The 15,269-nt window shown below is 50.7% G+C and overlaps 1 pseudogene across 1 annotated transcript in view; it reads right to left on the bottom strand.

Moving 5' to 3' along the window:
* The window catches only part of LOC146808634 (NACHT, LRR and PYD domains-containing protein 3-like), an 852,065-nt pseudogene that overhangs the window by 43,365 nt on the left and 793,431 nt on the right, over positions 1 to 15,269 (bottom strand). The window contains exon 9 of the transcript XR_014968038.1: positions 10,382 to 10,555. The product of XR_014968038.1 is annotated as an NACHT, LRR and PYD domains-containing protein 3-like (transcript). The remainder of the gene's footprint in view (positions 1 to 10,381; positions 10,556 to 15,269) is intronic.

Here is a 15,269-nt window from a genome sequence, read left to right as displayed (position 1 = left end):
GCACCACTTTTGGGAACAAAGGTTACGGCAGTCGGGATGACAGGACAACCTATAGATGAATATCTTACACAGCCACTACAACTAAGGGTGGGCACCATAATGGTCTACCACCAGTTTATCCTCAGCAGATTCTGCCCAGTGAATTAACTAGGAAGGATTTACTGTGTAAATTGCAATGCACAATACACTGCTCACCAACATGAGTCTTTCTAGAAAGCAGACCTAATGGTCTGATGCTACAAGCCTTCATGACCTGTACTGACCCCGTCATACCCTCAGAGCTGCGTAGCTGTGTGCCACCCCAAGTTTGGGCCACCAGCGCAAATTACGTAGGGCAGGTGTTAAATTACCCACCAGTTCAGATTAAATTGAAGCCTGGAGATCCCCTCCCGAAAGTGCCACAATACAAAACTTCAAAGGAAGGGGAAGAGGGTATAGCACCTGTAATACAGGACCTCCTGAAACGGTGAAAACTGAGGGAGTTACGATCTAGCCAATGCAATACACCAATACTCCCGATCAAGAAAGCATCTAAGGGACGGATAGGCCCCCGTATACCACTTCACACAAGACCTGAGGGCCCTGAATAAAATAGTAATACCTTCCTTCCCCGTGGTTCCAAACCCAGCAACAATATTGTCCAACATCCCAGTCACAGTCACACACTTCACAGTGCTGGATTTGAGATCCGCCTTCTTTACCATCCCCTTGCACCCAGACAGCCAGTATCTTTTCAGTTTGAGCTATAAGGGGAGGAGACTAACATGGATGAGGCCCCCACAAGGCTTTACAGAATACCGCTCCATCTTCATGAATGCTCTAAAGACGGACCTAGACCCCCTGGTACTAAAGGGAGGTTCAACTCTTATCCAGTACATAGATGATTTACTACTGGCCTCACCTTCAAGGGAGGCTTGCGTACAGGACACTATTGCTGTCCTGTGCCATCTAGCAATGAAAGGTTACAAGGTTTCCTCAAAGAAATTACAGTTCTGCCTCACAGCTGTGAGGTATCTAGGCCACGAACTGTCCGAAGGGACCAGGAGATTACTACCTGACAGGATATCAACCATCACCCACTTTCCCCGACCACGCACACAAAAAGAGGTTTGGGCAGTTCTGGGGGTGGCGGGATACTGTCGTCACTGGATCCCAAATTTCTCCCTCATTGCAAAGCGATTACAAACACTGACACACAAAGAGGTCCCGGACGTGGTACCTTGGCCACCGGATTGTGACAAGGCATTCAACAGACTCAAAAGCGAACTGAGTGGAGCCCCAGCGCTAGGCCTCCCAGATTACAGCAAAGATTTCCACCTGTTCTGCCATGAGAAGGGAGGGTGCTCACTGGGGGTACTAAGTCAAAAGCACGGATATTAATACCGCCCAGTGGCATACTACTCAGCCACACTAGACCCAGTGGCCTCTGCGCTCCTGCCTTGTCTTCGAGCTGTGGCTGCAGCAGCACTAGCAGTAGAACAGTCAGAGAGCATAGTGCTGGCATACACCATGATTTTGCACGTTCCCCATGCAGTGGACACACTACTCACGTCCACAAAGACTCAGCACCTGACAAATGCACGACTTACTAGGTATGGACTGATATTGCTAGCACCACACATTGTCATCAGGAGATGCATCACTTTGAACCCAGCATGCCTTTTGCCAACAGACCACGAGCTGGATGATCTAGAATGAGATGATGCCTTTCACGATTGTGTACTAGCCATTGACAGACACACGAAGGTGCGCCCAGACTTGAAAGACACACCACTTCCCGATGCACAAGGTGACTTGTTTGTAGATCGGTCATGTCTTCTGGATGAACTTTCATGGGTAGATGCACTACCACTAGCCCTGCTGGCAATGAGGAGCACACCAGATAGGGTAACAAAGCTCAGCCCCCACGAAATAGTATTTGGCCGCCCCATTAACATTGCAGGCCATATGTCCACAGCCCCACTATCAGTAACAGATGATCTGCTTTTATGTTATTGCAAGAAATTAACAGAGACTTTACGTTATCTTCACCGCCAGGTTCTGCAGGCTCTTCCAGAAGCAGCAACACCACCGCCACATGACCTGCAGCCTGGTGATTGGATCTGGGTAAAGGCCCACACCCGACGGCACTGCCTTCAGCCAAGGTGGAAAGGACCTCACCAGATTATCCTAACTACAGCGACAGCAGTCAAATGCCAAGGTTTGACATCTTGGATCCACAGCTTCCACACCAAGAAAGCAGCAGGACCGGACAGCAGAGAATCAGCACCACCAGCACCACCGATGACGTCTGAGGCACCTCACAGGTACAACCATCGATCCACCACGCATGACAAGACCAACGAGGAAATAAGAGGCAGACACCTGCTCGGGGCGGGCTAGGCCTCCAACAGAAAACAAAAGACACCAGAGGCAGTCACCTACTGCGCACAACAAGCCCAGGCCTCTGGGTATCCCCCCTCCACAGACGTCTGTACCAGCTGCCTTCCAAGGGAGTGCCAACTGTCATGTGCTAGTAACCTCTGACGGTACACCATCAAGGCACCAACGTTTTCTTCTAAATGGTTGACTGGTGTCTGCACCAATAGACCCCTAGGAGGTGCAGAGCCCGCTAGTTAGAGTTGCTGGTGATGCTCCAATAACACACATAGCGGTGCATCACCCGCTAGTTAAATATCAAAGACAAAAATTGGGAACATCAAAGAACTAAATTGAACGCTTGGTTAAGGGTATGCCAACACCTAAGTAGACCACATTTACGACAAATGCCAGCAAACAGATCTGGAAGGCTTAGGTCTATAAAGGTGAGAGTAGAAGAGTCACAACTAATAATTCATATAAGATTGTTGTGTCCTGGAAGAATCACTGCACATATAAACCTATCAGTCACCCCTATAGCAGGCCTTATCGATCCTGAAGGCAGGGTGCTGGCTTTTGTGTGAGAGGGTGCCCATGCATGAGCTTGGCCCCTCTGCAGCCTTAGGAATCTACACACATTCTGTCTCACAGACCTACACACATTCGGTCTCGCAGAGCTGCCTACTCTCTGTCTCACAGACCTACCCACATCCTGTCTCACAGACCTACAAACAATTTGTCTCAAATACCTTCACACATTTTGTCTCACAGACTTACCCACATTCTGTCTCAGAGACATATACATAGTCTGTTTCACATACCTACACATTCTGTAATACAGATCTACATGATTTAATCTCACAGACCTATACACATTCTTTCTCACAGACCTACACACAATTAGCCTCACAGACCTACACACATTCTGTCTAACAGACCTACTTGCATTCTGTATCACAGACCTATCAATCAATCAATCAATCAAGCCATTTATAAAGCGCACTACTCACCCGGAGGGTCTCAAAGCGCTTGTGGGGGGGGGGGGGGGTGCCGCTACTGCTCGAACAGCCAGGTCTTGAGCTTCTTCCTGAAGGAGAGGTGGTCTTGGGTCAGGCGCAGGTCGGTCAGGAGGGAGTTCCAGGACTTGGCGGCCAGGTAGGAGAAGGACCTTCCTCCTGTTGTCGCTCTTCGGATGCGGGGGACGGCGGCGAGGGCGTGGCTGGTTGATCGGAGATGGCGTTTGGGGGCGTAGAAGTTGAGGCGGTTGTTGAGGTAGCTCGGGCCTTGGTCGTGTAGGGCTTTGTGTGCGTGGGTGAGGAGACGGAAGGTGATTCTCTTGTTGACGGGGAGCCAGTGTAGGTCTCTCAGATGTCCGGAGATGTGGCTGCTTCGGGGGATGTCGAGGATGAGTCTGGCTGAGGCGTTCTGTATCCGCTGGAGTCTCTTCTGGAGCTTGGCGGTGGTTCCGGCGTAGAGGGCGTTGCCGTAGTCCAGTCGGCTGGTGACAAGGGCCTGGGTGACCGTCTTCCTGGTCTCGGTGGGGATCCACCGGAAGATCTTCCGTAGCATGCGCAGGATGTTGAAGCAGGATGAGGAGACGGCGTTGACTTGTCTGGTCATGGAGAGGGAGGAGTCCAGGATGAAGCCCAGGTTTCGTGCGTGGTCTGTCGGTTTGGGTGCGGTGCCCAGGGCGGGGGGCCACCAGGAGTCGTCCCAGGCGGAGGGCGAGGAGCCCAGGATGAGGACTTCCGTCTTGTCTGAGTTCAGTTTCAGGCGGCTGGTCATCATCCACTCGGCTACGTCTTTCATCCCTTCGTGGAGGTTGGCTCTGGCGGCGGCGGGGTCGTTGGTCAGGGAGAGGATCAGCTGGGTGTCGTCTGCGTAGGAGATGATGTTGAGGTTGTGTTGGCGTGCGATGGTCGCAAGGGGGCTCATGTAGACGTTGAAGAGGGTGGGGCTCAGTGATGATCCTTGGGGGATGCCGCAGATGACTCTGGTGGCCTCTGACTTGTACAGTGGTAGGCGGACTCTCTGTGTTCTTCCGTCGAGGAAGGAGATGATCCATTCCAGTGCCTTCTCCTGGATTCCGACGTTGCTGAGGCGCTGCACTAGGGTGCGGTGGCAGACAGTGTTGAATGCCGCGGAGAGGTCTAGGAGGATGAGGGCCGCTGTTTCTCCGTTGTCCAGCAGGGCTCGGATGTCATCGGTGGCAGCGATGAGGGCGGTTTCGGTGCTGTGGTTGGCTCGGAAGCCAGACTGTGCGGGGTCGAGGGATCCATTCGTCTCGAGGAAGGCGGCCAGCTGCTTGTTGACGGTCTTCTCGATGACTTTGGCTGGAAACGGGAGGAGCGAGATGGGGCGGTAGTTCTTGAGTTCGGTGGGGTCTGCTGTTGGTTTCTTTAGTAGAGCGCTGAGTTCGGCATGCTTCCAGCTCTCAGGGAAGGTGGCGGCGTCGAAGGAAGTGTTGATGATGTCCCGCAGGTGGGGTGCGATGACAGCGTCGGCCTTGTTGAATACGTGGTGAGGGCAGGGGTCGGTCGGAGAACCGGAGTGGATAGAGTTCATCGTGCGGATGGTGTCTTCTGTGTTGATCGGGGTCCAGGCGCTGAGGGTGGTGGTGGGGGGCGTTGGTGCGGTCGTGGGGGGCGTTGTTTGTGGGATGAAGCTGTTGTGTATGTCCGCGATCTTGTTGTGGAAGTAGGAGGCGAGGGAGTTGCAGAGGTCTTGCGACGGGGTGATGTCGTTGTTTCCGGCGTTGGGGTTGGAGAGCTCTTTCACGATGTTGAAGAGTTCCTTGCAGTTGTGTGCGTTGTTATCCAGCCGGTCCTTGAATGCAGTTTTCTTGGTGGCGTGGATCAGTTGATGGTGCTTCCGGATGGCGAGCTTGAGGTTGGTCATGTTGTCCGGTGTTGGCTCCCTTCTCCAGGCTTTCTCGAGGGCTCGGCAGTTCTTCTTGGAGCTCTTGAGTTCGTCGGTGAACCATGGGGCCTTCTTGCTGCCGGGTCTGCTGGGCGAGGTCCTCAGTGGGGCGAGTTCGTCCGCGCAGGTGCTGATCCACTTCGTGAGGATGTCGGCGGCCTGGCTAGGGTTCGCTGAGCTGGCTGGAGGGTGCTGGCTCAGGGAAGCGGCGAGCTGGTCGGCTGTGATCTTGTTCCAGCTTCTTCGAGCATCCTGTTGCTGGTGGTGGTGGATCGTGGTTCTTCTGAAGGTGAAGTGGACGCAGCTGTTGTCCGTCCAGTGGAGTCCAGTGGCGTGGCTGAAGGCGATGTCTTTGCTGGCTGAGAAGACGGCGTCGAGTGTGTGTCCGGCGAGGTGGGTGGGGTGGACACCAGCTGCTTGAGTCCGAGGTTGGCGAGGTTGTCAAGCAGGGTGGTGGTGTTGCGGTCGTTGTTGTTCTCCAGGTGGAAGTTGATGTCCCCCAGGAGGATGTAGTCAGCGGAGGGGAGGGCGTGTGGGCTGATGAAGTCGGCGATGTCTTCACTGAATGGTGTGCGTGGTCCCGGGGGTCGGTAGATCAGGGTGCCTCTGAGGGTGGTCTTGGGGTCGGTGTGGATCTGGAAGTGTAGGTGTTCGGCGGTAGTCAGGGTGTCGTCGGTGTTGGTCGTGATGCGGATGGTGGTCTTGTGGACGATGGCGATGCCTCCTCCAGTCTGGTTGTCGCGATCCCTCCGGGTGATCTTGTATCCCTCTGGGATGGCGATGGCGATGTCGGGTGCTGAGGAGTCGTTCATCCAGGTTTCCGTGAGGAAGGCAACGTCTGGAGATGTGGTGTCGAGGAGGTTCCAGAGTTCGATGGCTTGTCTGTGGACGGAGCAGGTGTTGAGCAGGATGCACTTGAGGTGGTTGCTGCTGGTGTTCGGCTTGGCGGGCGCTGGTGTGGGGCAGGTCCGGATGCAGGTGAACTTGCAGGTGAGGCAGCTGAAGGGTCCGTGGGTGCGTCTCGGGGTGGCTCGGTGGCATCCCGGGGTTCGGCCGGTGTTGAGTGCGTTGAGGGTGGCGGCGTCGTACGTCTGGCGGGTGGGCTGGGGTCCCCGGGGGCCAGGGGTACGGGCGCTGGGCACGGGCCAGGCACGGACGGGCGCAGACGGGCTTACCTTTGGGGCACCTTTGGCGCACAATCGGCGCGCCCGCTGCGCGTCAACGCTGCGCGTATGCACGGTCGCCATTTATGGTGAAGTGGGAGGGAGGGCGGAGCAGCTGGAAGGTGGGAGCGGGGAGGGCACAGAAGGTAAGGGGGCGTGGCCGCACGCAGGCGGCGGGAAGCGGGGAGCGGGAAGCGGGTGGGGGGGCACAGAGAGCGGCGCTAAAACAATGCAGGCACAGAAAAAATAGGATAAAAAATCAGGGCACAGACCAGAAGGGCAAAACGATACAGGCAGCACAGAATGGAGAAAGCACGCACCAAATGTGACGACGGGGGGCGGGGTCGACGGGGCGGGCTCAGTGAGGCTGAGGACAGTAGCGAGGGGACGCACACGCTACAGCTGGTGGCCGTGCAGCGCGGGGGTGTCCTGACCTACTTGCATTCTATCTTACAGACATACACACATTCTGTCTCACAGACCTACACACATCCTATCTCACAGGCTTACTCACATTCTGTCTTACAGACCCACCCATATTCTCTCACTGACATGCACACAATCTGTCTCACAGACCCACAGACATTCTGTCTCATAGACCCCACACATTCTGCCTCACAGACCCCCACATGTTCTGTCTCAGAGACATGCACACATTCCGTCTAACGGACCTGCATACATTTTGTCTCACAGACATACCCACATTCTGTTTCACAGACCTACCCATATTCTGTTTCACAGACTTACCCACATTGTCTAACAGACCTACCCACATCCTGCCTCACAGACTTGCATACAATTTGTATCATATACCTACACACATTCTGTCTCACAGACCTACACACATTTTGTCTCACATACCTACACACATTTTGTCTCATAGACCTACACACATTCTGTCTCACATACATTCCCACATTCTGTCTCAGAGACCTTCACACATTCTGTCAGACAGACCTACACACATTCTATCTCCCAGAACTACCCACATTCTGTCTCACAGAAGTACACACTGTCTGTCTCAAAGACCTACACATATTCTGTCTCACAGACCTACTCACATTCTAGCTCACAGACCTACTCATATTCTGTCTCACAGACCTACACATATTTTGCCACACAGACCTACATACATTCTGCCAAACAGACCTACTCGCATTCTGTCTCACAGACATGCACACATTCTGTCTCACAGACCCCCCACAAATTTTATCACTGACATGCACACAATCTGTCTCACAGACCCATAAATATTCTGTCTCACAGACCCACACACATTCTGTCTCATAGACCCCCACACATTCTGTCTCACAGAAATGCACACATTCCATCTAACAGACCTGCACACATTCTGTCTCACAGACATACCCACATTCTGATTCACAGACCTACCAACATTCTGTTTCACAGATATGCCCAAATTCTGTCTCACAGATCTACCCACATCCTGTCTCACAGACCTACACACAATTTGGATCATATAACTACACACATTCTGTCTCGCAGACATACACAAATTCTACTTCACAAACATACCTACATTCTGTATCACAAACCTACCTACATTCTGTCTCATAGACCTATACACACACTTTCCCACAGACCTACACACATTCTGTCTCAAAGACCTATACACATTCGGTCTCACAGACCTATACACATTCGGTCTCACTGACCTACCCACATCCTGTCTCACAGACCTACACACAATTTGTATCAAATACCTACACACATTTTGTCTCACAGAATTACCCACATTCTGTCTCACAGACCTACACATTCTGTATCACTGATCTACACACATTTTATCTCACAGACCTACTCACATTCTGTCTCACAGACCTACACACATTTTGCCTCACATACCTACTCGCATTCAGTCTGACAAACCTACTTGTATTCTGTCTCACATACCTACACACAGTCTGTCTCTCAGACCTACACACATTCTGTCTCACAGACCTACACACATCATATCTCACAGACCTACTCACATTCTGTCTCATAGATCTACACACATTTTGACTCACAAAGCTACACACTTTCTGTCTAACAGACCTACTTGCGTTCTGTCTCACAGACCTTCACACATTCTGTCTCACAGATCTTCTTGCATTCTGCCTCACAGACGTGCACTCATTTTATTTCACAGACATACCAACATTCTGTGTTACAGACCTACACACATTCTGTCTCACAGATGTTCACACATTCTATCTCACAGAACAACTCACATTCTGCCTCTCATACCTACTCACATTCTGCCACACAGACCTACCCACATTCTGTCTCACAGACCTACTCACATTCAGTCTCAAAGATCTAAACTCATTCTGTCTCACAGACTGTGAGAAGTTGGCCTGGCATATGCTGGTCACTATTTATAGTGGCCACCTTGCACCAGTCCAATTCGACTAGATAGGTTTAAGTCAACCTTTTAAAGAAAGCTATCCTAGTGGTAGCTGTGGAGAGCAGCCTTCAGGCTAAGTCTCTGAGGAATGTAAAGCAGCTTGTTTTACCTTATAATCTCTTGAATTACCAAATCAAAGGACACCACACAGGTATACATATCAAATATATATGTATTTATTTCTAGACACACTCTACTAATCTCTTTATGAGATTTGAAGCCAGGAACACATTCAAATATCAACGTTTCACAATAAGTTAAGCACAAATATGGCTGGGGCCCTAGGGGCGTACCAGACCATATACTAAAAAAGAGGTTTAGGAAAGTCGGCCTGCAGAATGACAAGGACTAGGACCTGTAGAATCGCTGGGGCTTCACTAATGCAGTAAAAGCAGGTAAGTAAACGACCCACGGGAGACGCATGCAGTGTGAGAACACAGCCGCGGGTTCCCTATTGATTACAATGGAGCAAGTCGTGGTTTGATTTTTAAAGTTATGGGGTACTTCGAGAAAGTCTACAAGCAAGCCACTTACAAGGTAAGTAATTTGAGGGCCAACACACACTAGGGCACCGGAGTGCACGAGTTACCTCACCCAGGGAAGCCGGGTGCATAGGTGTCTTTTGGTGTTGGGTCGCGTCGCTGTTTTCTATGGAGACCGAAGAAGATTTGCTGCTTGCGAAGATTGAAGAAGTGTCCGGTGGAATCCAAGGGTAGATTCGAGATGCAGATGACCTGATATACACACAGTCTGTCTCACAGACCTACACACATTCTGTCTAACAGACCGTCTTGTATTCTGTCTCACAGACCTACACACAGTCTGTCTCACAGACCTACACACATTCTGTCTCACAGACCTACACACAATATATCTTACAGATCTACTCACATTCTGTCTCACAGACCTACACACATTTTGCCTCACAGACCTACGCACATTCTGTCTAACAGACCAACTCGCATTTTGTCTAGCAGACCTACACGCATTCTTTCTCACAGACCTACTTGCATTCTGCCTCACAGACATGAACTCATTCTATCTCACAGACATGCCAACATTCTGTCTCACAGACCTACACACATTCTGGGGCCGATTCACAGAACGAACTTAAGACAAAATCATAAACTTACTACTTTTGGTAGGCATTTAGTAGTCTTAAATAAGGATTGTGTCTTAAATTAGGATTTTGTCTTAAATTAGGATTTTGTTTTAGGATTTTGTCTTAAATTACGATTTTTTCTTAAGTTACGATTTTGTCTTAAGTTAAACTTAAGTTTAACTTAAGTTTGTCTTAAGTTTAATTTAAGACAAAATCGTAATTTAAGACAAAATCGTAATTTAAGACAAAATCGTAATTTAAGACAAAATCCTAATTTAAGACTACTAAATGCCTTCTGTGAATACCAAAAGTAGTAAGTTTATCATTTTGTCTTAAGTTACTTCTGTGAATCGGCCCCAATATGAATGAGCCCCACCTAAATGTATATGTAGAAATCTATGACGTGATAAGAGCTGCACAGCTCTGTACCTCAGTGTCTGTAGTTTGCAGCCAAGATGTTTTAGGCCTTCAAACAACTTCTTCACTTCGGCGTCTCCCAAATCTCTATTGCCAGCCAGGCTGAGCTCTCTGAGACATGTGTTTGTTTTAAGGACGGAGACGAGGTCTTCGCAGCATGAACTGGTGAGGGAGCATTGCTCCAACCTGCAGGACAGAAGAGATATGGAGAGGAGTAAAGCAGAGCACAGACAGAGGTGTCACAACTTCAGTTTTACCTTCATTTCCTCCCCGTCCTTTAGTTACTCCCCTCTAGTGACACATCCCCACCTTACACATCCAACCACGCCCTGTTTATATAGGAATGTCAAGAGGGGAGTTTTCAGACTAACAGAGGCACAACTAAATGTACATATCTATAAATATATTAATACATGTTTTTTGCTGGAGACCCTCAGTTGTGGTGTGAATGGTCAATTCACAACTTTAGCAGTTGTTGCAGCTTGTTGTATAATTACACGGGTATGATGCACATAGAGATCTTTTCGTCAGAGGTCCCTATGGGATGAAGTGTTTACTCTGCGGTGTTCACACAGAAGAGCGCTGCGCCCTCCAAGGATGGTGTTGGTTTGTCCTGCAGTTCTTCTCTGAACACAAGATGGCAGACTTGAGCCTCCAACTGCTTTCCAACTTACAGCCATTAACTTCCTAATTTACACATTATCTTTTCGCGGCCAAGATACAGCTCATTAAGCTTGAAGTCGCAAGTTTTGCCCAGCAGTGCCCCCTGTGTCCCGGAAGTTGTCCTTTACTTCCCTCCTACAAGCCCTGATGGTGTTAAACGGGGTTTGTGGTGAAAGAGGCCTCTGGTGTCCTGAGTTTATGAAGTGACAATCCTTGACAAGGCCTCACACACAGATCCGCCTCTGGGGGTGTCACAGACATGCACACAACCCTTCAGAGTGATACTGGCTCATGGTCACCTGTGACACTTTCAGGAAGTGCGGGTGAAAGCTGTTCCCCACCTGCTGCTGAGATCCAAGTGCAACATTCAGGACAGAAACCATGTGAGGTAGCTCAGCTGGTTAATGCACATGCAGTGGCGGCGCCTCCGCTATGGCAGAGGAGCGTCGCTCCACTGCTTCACAGCAGTGCCAACTTTAAAAACATAAAATGATGATAACTCAGTTATTATCATTTTATGCTTCGTGTCCGTCTGCGCTGCGGGCAGGTGGGCAGTGCTGCTCTGCGCTGGAAGCAGGGGAGGAGTGGTTTGCCCACTCCTAAGTGTGCAATGACTGTTTGGTCAGCCCTCTTGGGCCCCCCCAACCAGTCATGCGCACTTCCCTGTTCTCCATGCAGGCTGCATTGCAGCCTGCGTGGAGAACATGCCCACCCCTCCAGGCCCTGGCTGAGTGCCGTGTCACAACGCTCAGACTAATCACAATGCCACATTGCAGCGTTGTGATTGGCTTAGGGGAGGGAGCCTGGCTGCCTGCTTCCTGTTCCAGGATCGGAGACAGGAGAGCAGGAGCAGAGACGCGGGACTCAGCCTGAAGGTAAGTTTAATTTCTTTTTTGTTCCTCCCCATCCCCCCTTGAGACACCCCATGACCCCCCCCCGCGGCCCTCCCTCATGACCTCTGTGCCCGCCCCCCCACACATAGGCCATTCTGACCGCCCCTGTGCACGTGTCCGAGTTCTTTGGGTAACCTGCAGCCAATCATTTGAGGCTGTCCGCGACTCACGCAGTGGGCCACCTCAAAAGGACGGCCACCTTAGTGCCTCATTAGGCACGCCGCCGCCCCTCGAGCTGAGGGGACCTTGGGGAGGAGTCCCCAAGCCTGGCATGCCTGCCATATCAGTTCCAGCCCGCGGATGGTAGGGCCGAGGTATTTATACCTGCCCCACCCATCCGGCGCCCTCTTTGGCTCTGGACACGCCGTTGTTCGGGGGTCGCATCGTGCATTTCCGGGCAGGAGCTTCTGGTGGAGTCAGGAGAGTTGGAGGTGAATTGGCCTGTGCCCCCCCTACCTTCTTTGTGTCCCCAGTCTCTTGCAGACAGGACAATTTGCCCCTACAGCCACAGCTCTGCAGCTGTTGCATGCACATGAGATGCGAGGGAGCGGCACCGTGGCTCGGGTCGGGGCTGTTGATACGGGGGGTTGGCCACAATTCCGATCTCCCGAATACAAATTGTAATTCTCTCCAATACATTCCCCTCTTCCCAGCCTCCCAGGATATCCGCTGTAGTATCCTGCTGGATACAGTCTTGTGTTCCTACTGCCTGTAAACCCACACTGTAGGTGTGCAGCGGTGGGATTCAAGGTTGCCATTGTTTTACCAGATAACAAATTGAATTTCTAAAATGAAAGCCACTTTGGTACTAAAGGTACATATAAATTCAGCTTAGAATACAATAAGTTCTACTGAACTTAGAGTTGTGTGTAGAGGGCTTAGCACACCTTGACTACAACTCAAGAGAGGGTTCAGTAGGCCACACTTAGTGTAGGTAGATGCAACACTCCACTACACTAGAAATGTCTTCAGCACCAGGAGCCAGTAATGCCCTGGAAGGACCCCAAAGGGTCCCTGTCAGCAGGTATGACAATCTCACTTTTGCTGAGCTAAGGGAGATGTGCACTGCTAGACATTTGAAGACAACCAAAGGTGCCAACACACAACGTCTCAGAAAAATACTGCTCATTGCAGACTTCAAGCAGACTCTAGTGTCTGATTGGGTAGACCGGTTGGGTGGGCATCCCACAGAAGAGGACACCCAGGTGGTGGACTCTGATGAGGGCCAGGAAGAGGACAATGAACTCGACCTGGAAGAACCAAACCACTCACTACATGGAGGTGGAGACCCAAGGGGCACTCCCTCCATCCCTAATGGGAGAGTGGTGGATCCATACAGTAGGAACAGATCACCCTCAGGGGGGTCTGACCATTCTGGGAGATCCAAAAGGACCTCTGCCTCTTCTCAGAGAAGAACTTCCTCTGAAGAGAGGAAATGCAGACTGATCCAGTTTGAGCAAGCCAAGCTTCAGCTCAGAAGAGAACAGCTAGCATTAGACAGGGAGTCCCTGGAGCTTCAGAAAGCTTCCAAAAAGATGGGGTCTAGAGACCCCTGGTGGCAGTAATAATACCCCTAGAGTTAGAGAGAAAGCTCCTGACAATAGAAACCTGCATAAGATTGTGCCCCCTTATCAGACAGGGGATGACATCCACAAATGGATCACTGCACTTGAAAGGGCCTGTAAAGTTCAAAGGGTCCCAGTAGAGCAGTGGGCAGCAATCTTATGGCTCTCCTTTGCTGACAAAGGAAGAGACAAGCTCCTCTCTGTTAGAGAAGAGGATGCTGATGATTACTATATCTTGAGAAATGCTTTGATAGATGGGTTTGGTCTAACCACTGATCAATACAGGTTAAAGTTCAGAGATACCCAGAAAGCACAAACTCAAGATTGGGTGGACTTTGTAGATTGTGCTACCAAGGCTCTGGAGGGTTGGTTAAATGGCAGTAAAGTAAATGATTATCAAGGATTGTACAAGCTCATCATGAGGGAACAGATCCTTGCATCAGCACCTGGTGGACTCAGATCTGGCCTCTCCCCAAGAATTGGGAAAGAAGGCAGACAAATGGGTCAGAACCAGGATCTAGCAACAGGTCCAGCCCTTGGGGGGTGCAACTAAAAAGGAAGATGCCAAAACCTCTGAGAAGGGTGGGGAAAAGGGAAAAGACCAGAAGTCTTCAACAGGCCCCCAAAAAGCAGCATCTGAGAATTCCCAATCTAACAAGGAAGCCATTGTGTAAAATCTGTAAGCAGAAAACCCATTGGACTTCAGATTGTAACAAGGCCAAAGACTCCACAGCTACCACCACACCTGCCCCTAAGGCATCTGTTACCCCTAGTCCAGGTATAGGTGGTGGTACACAGAACAAGGGTTTAGTAGGGTTGACCCTGGGATCTGGAGAGGACTCTGGCCTAGTCAGAGTACCTACTCAGGCTGTGCTGGTTTGTGATGGGGACCTGTCCCTGTTTGTGAGTCCCAGTGGTCTGGGCAAATACAAACAACAGCCTAGGATAAATGGAAGGGAGTCTCTAGCATACAGAGACACAGGGGCTAGTGTCCCCATGGTGACTAAGGACCTTGTGGATTCTAGCCAAATCATACTTGGAGAAACCTACCGAGTGACCAATGCGAGCAATGTCAGTACTAACCATGTTCTGGCAGTTGTTAAATTCTCTTGGGGAGGGGTAACTGGCCTAAAGAAGGTTGTGGTAAGTGCAGACCTACCAGTAGAATGTTTGCTAGGAAATGATTTGGAGACCTCAGCATGGGCTGAGGTGGAGCTGACTACCCATGCAGCAATGCTGGGTATCCCTGCAGAAGTGTTTGCCCTGACAGGGTCAAAAGCTAAGCTGACAGAAACTGAACAGGACTTGGATCCTGGAAGAATGGACCAAGGATCTCCCAAGAGGAGGAGCATCAGGGGTAAGGCAGTGTCTCCCCCCCAGGATCAGTCTGAAGAGACTCTTGTAGCAGAAGAGGATCTGACCCCTGAAGAAGGAACTGTCTCAGATGAACTTGAGCCTGATCAGGTTGAGTTCTTGGGGACAGGGGGACCTTCTAGGGTTAGACTTGAGCCTGGAGCAGCAAAGCTGCCCCACTCTTGAACCCCTCAGACAGCAGGCTGCTGCTGAGGCTGCTGGGAATGCTAGTGGAACCCATAAAATATATTATGATGATGGACTCCTTTACTCTGAGGGTAGAGACCCCAAGCCTGGTACAGCCAGGAGGTTGGTCATACCTCAGAAGTTTAGGGGTTTCCTGCTCACACTAGCCCATGATATTCCCTTGGCAGGACACCTAGGCCAAAATAAGACTTGGGACAGGCTTGTCCCTCACTTTCATTG

This window comes from Triturus cristatus, chromosome 8 (assembly GCF_964204655.1).
Source record: "Triturus cristatus chromosome 8, aTriCri1.1, whole genome shotgun sequence".
In the NCBI taxonomy this organism is placed as follows: domain Eukaryota; kingdom Metazoa; phylum Chordata; class Amphibia; order Caudata; family Salamandridae; genus Triturus; species Triturus cristatus.
This window is presented reverse-complemented; position numbering and strand designations above follow the sequence as displayed.